Source organism: Rhamphochromis longiceps, linkage group LG7 (genome assembly GCF_057381845.1).
Source record: "Rhamphochromis longiceps isolate RC_006_pf linkage group LG7, R_longiceps_female_GT1.1, whole genome shotgun sequence".
In the NCBI taxonomy this organism is placed as follows: domain Eukaryota; kingdom Metazoa; phylum Chordata; class Actinopteri; order Cichliformes; family Cichlidae; genus Rhamphochromis; species Rhamphochromis longiceps.
This window is the reverse complement of record NC_140563.1, coordinates 20,342,787-20,347,077: the sequence shown is the minus strand read 5'-3', so window position 1 is coordinate 20,347,077 and position 4,291 is coordinate 20,342,787. Positions and strand designations below refer to the sequence as shown.

The 4,291-nt window shown below is 38.8% G+C and overlaps 1 long non-coding RNA gene across 1 annotated transcript; it reads left to right on the top strand.

The window, feature by feature from the left end:
• The first annotated feature begins 793 nt into the window (after positions 1-793).
• LOC146665236 (uncharacterized) lies at positions 794-2,084 on the top strand. The gene is made up of 3 exons (XR_014912584.1): positions 794-840; positions 1,141-1,291; positions 1,946-2,084. It is a non-coding gene; the product is annotated as an uncharacterized LOC146665236 (long non-coding RNA).
• Positions 2,085-4,291: the final 2,207 nt, after the last annotated feature.

Sequence of the window (4,291 nt, the reverse complement as noted above, 5' to 3'; positions counted from 1 at the left end):
AACAAGTAGGCCTGCAGAGCGAGAGCGAAGTGCTCTAATAGGGTGATATGGTACTACAAGGTCATTAAGATAAGATGGGGCCTGATTATTTAAGACCTTGTATGTGAGGAGCAGGATTTTGAATTCAATTCTGGATTTAACAGGAAGCCAATGAAGGGAAGCCAAAACAGGAGAAATATGCTCTCTCCTTCTAGTCTGCTGCAGCATTTTGGATTAGCTGAAGGCTTTTCAGGGAGTTTTTTGGACATCCTGATAATAATGAATTGCAGTAGTCCAGCCTGGAAGTAATAAATGCATGAACTAGTTTTGCAGCGTCACTCTGAGACAGGATATTTCTAACTTTAGAGATGTTGTGCAAATGGAAGAAAGGACTCTTACATATTTGTTTAACACAGTGGCTCCCACAGTGGTTTTTTTGCTGGGCCCCCCTTTGTTTTACAAGAAAAATGTTCATGCCCCCCCCCCCGTGGGCACACGCACAAACACATCCTCCAACCACACACACCCATATTTTGCTCTATTGCAGTTTATTTCACACACACATGTATATGTATGTATACATTATATATATATATATATCAATCAAAAAAACATTTGGGCATGCTCCTCTTTTTACGCTCCTTCATACCCCTAAGATAATCTGTAATGATGCCAATACATACCTGTCTGGAACAAGCATAGTGACTGGCTTACAGGAAGGCCCGCATATATCTAACCTGTTTTTTTTTTTTTTTTTTTAATGTGGGCGTTACAGGCTGCCTGAAGTGATAGCTGTTATTTTGTTAAAAACACCCACATGCAGTGCCACTGCTGAGCCCCCATCGACAAGTGAAAGTAAAGGTGAGTCTGTTTTAGTAGAGTTTGAGGAGAAGCAGAATGAACTTCAAAGTAAGAAAACAATTTAAAATGTATTTCTTTGTGTGTGTGTAGTGGTGTTATCTTACTTTTTCTTAAACTGTCTTTCGTCAAACTGTTTTTACATTGTCTAGATTCTAGGTTGTCTCAGGGGCGTCTTTGCACAGGCTGCGGTCTGAACTGGGGTCTTGAACGATGTGTGTGTGTGTGTGTGTGTGTGTGTGTATCTACATATTTATTATGTATGTATGTTGTTAAGACACTAACACAAAGGTTGTGTCACAGCATACTCACCAGATAATTTGCATTGAATGCAAATGCAAAACTTTGTTTCCCACCCACATTTCCGCTGCTGAGTCTCCTTTGGCTGTTAACTCCACTCGAATCCAGATTGCACATAAAGACTGAGTGGACTTACACTGACTGATACGTGAAAGTGAGTGTAAGGTTTATATTGTTGATTGTCATTTATGCTTAGAGATATTTACTCATATATGCTTTGAGTTTTATAATCGATTGCATAATAATGGTTTGATCCGTAGTAGTCTGTGGAGACTCTGTGTGCCTTCCAGAGCACTCTGGCATACACACACACCTTAAGGTCATGAAAGAGGTTATATCTTCTCTTACTGATTTATGGTAGGAGGACACCTCTGTATCTGTATAAGAGCCCTTTGTTTAGATGGAGCGCTAGACTCCTGAATTTGAATTTTGTGGTTGTGGTGCTGTAGTGGTAAAGTTGGGGGTGGGGAGTGTGCTCAACCCTACTGGCATGCAGTATACTCATCCAGCAAGTCCAAACCTGTTCAACTGCTTCCTGTAAAAAGCTGGAGAGACATATTACCAGTATGTCTAAGCAGGCTTATGAAATGAGATTCTGCTCTCACAGTCGAGTCACCGACTGTGAGAGCAGAATCTCCTCAAAGACATATTTGCATTAGTTGCCAGTGTGTGTTCTATCCCAAAGCACTTTCTCATATTATATTATATTATATTATATTAATATCACTGTAACTCCACTGCTGTCCCAAAAAAGAAATCATCAACAACAATAACTCTTTTGAACACCTTTATTCTCTCCAAACTGCAGTTGAGCTCACAACAATGACAACAACGAATCCTCCACGTTACCTTCCATTTCAGGACAGCATGTATGATGGGAATGGGGATCAACAATCAATGGTTCAGCACACCACTGTGATCATCAGCACTGAGCCACCAAAAGACCATATTATCTGGTCCCTCCTCTGCTTTTTCTACTCAAACCCCTGTTGTCTTGGGCTTGCAGCTCTCATTTATTCTATCAAGGTGAGGTTAAATAAATCGGGTTTTTCATGAACTAAGCATCTGTTATACTTCTGTGTGTCTGTGTGTGCATGAAAAAATATATTAATATTTACCTGTCTACTTACTATGACCTACATTATATTGATTTTACCACATAGATCAAGTTAATATCCATGGTCTCCAACTACACTTTTACAATCTATATGTTTCTGTCCTTTTAGGCCAGAGACCGGAAGGTGGTTGGAGATTTGGAGGGTGCACGGCATTATGGGGCCACTGCTCGCCAGCTTAACATCACCTCCACAGTCCTGGTTGCCCTTGGACTCCTGATATTCATTATTACGATGATAGTTGTTTTTGCACGGGTATCTCGTTAAGCCCTCAAAGTAACACACCCTGACAAAACGCTTCCTTTTAACAGATTGCAGTGCATTGCTTGCTGCTGTGACTTTGGATTTGGATGATAAATATTAGCATCAATTTTATAATCAGTCTTCATTGTGTCTTTTGTTAGAAAAAGACACAATTTCATCTATCTATCTATCTATCTATCTATCTATAGAAAAGGACAGAAACATATATATTTATATATATATATATATATATAAATATATTTTCATATTTCAGTGAAGGTAAATGTATATAAAGATGATTTTTAGCCAATTAATGTTTGTGCCTATCTATCTACACCCAGGTGAAAAATAAGCACACTGCATTTGGCGTCTGCTAAATTACATACGGAACAATGAATGACAGTATACGGAATTCTTCTTTGTTCACAAAAACCTTTTTTCTGTAGCTGTGGATCATGCTGCATATTCACTGACGGGGATCTCAGCTCATTTGTGGCAGGAAAATCTTTTTATTGAGATGTTTCATTTTCCACTCACTAATATTCCACAGAAACAGTGTGGACATTTCATCCCCTTAGAATTTGTTCGATTTAGAGAATTAAGAGTTGATTTGTATGCTATGTTATAATAAATATAATCTTTGAGATTTAAATGGTGTTGGACTGTAACTCATTAAAAAAATATTACTAGGGTTTTATTTTATTTCAGATTCCATCGATTTCTGGGAGCTCTGTAGCCTCAGTAGCAATTCTTTCTTCCTTTTTTGAAAAGTATGTTGTAGTATAATGGAAATAGTCTACTTCTGAGGAATCGTTGTTTTAAGGTTTATTTCCAGTAGAGTAGGTGTCGACTGATTGTTGTTGTTACACTAAACTGTCCATCTTTACTCAATAATTGTCTCACTTTAGGAGTTTCAACAGCAGATCATCTTTCTCCAGCTCACCCCATCTCTTGCATCCTCCTCTGTTACACCAACCCTCCTTCACTATACCCTTGAATCTTTTCTGTGGTCTTCCTATTTTCCTATGAAGCCATACTTCTACTCACTGATGTTCACTTCTCTCTCCCTGAACTATGTTCACCAACTCTTTCCCATAGCTTCATTATATGGCACACAAACTTTATTCTTGTGTAGTTACTACAGTTCTGCACATCTCCCATGTTCTCAAAAACCAGAACCAGTACACTTCTTCTCCATTCCTCAGGAATCCTCTCACTCTTTAAGATTGCGTTAAACAGTGTGGTCTAATGGTTATGTATGTATGTATGTATGTATGTATGTATGTATGTATGTATGTATGTATGTATGTATGTATGTATGTATGTATGGATAGATGGATAGATGGATAGATGGATAGATGGAAGGTTTACAGTTTTGCAAGAGCAGGTGCAGAGCAGGTTACATCAAAGCTAGCAGAATTTAGCCATATTAGCTCGTATAACATTTGGCTATCCACCCATACATTTTTTTTCTACTCACACATGTTAGGGTTGCGGTTGTGCTTGAAGCTATCTGACCTTGTACAGGGCAAAAGGCCTGGTACATCCTGGAAAGTTAATAAATCACAGGGCTAACACTAGGTTAGATTTTGTAGAGTTGAGCTTGCTAAGTTTACAAAGAACAGAGAAACACAGAGCAGCAACAGCACAGTTTAGCTAATCACAGCCTATACACCAAGTTAAATCTGCTGGAGCTGACAGTACAAATTCTTATATGACTCAGGAAGTACAGACCGGACTTCAACCTGCTGCTGACCTTCTACCGCTCGTCCATTGAGGGCTGCTAACATAATGCA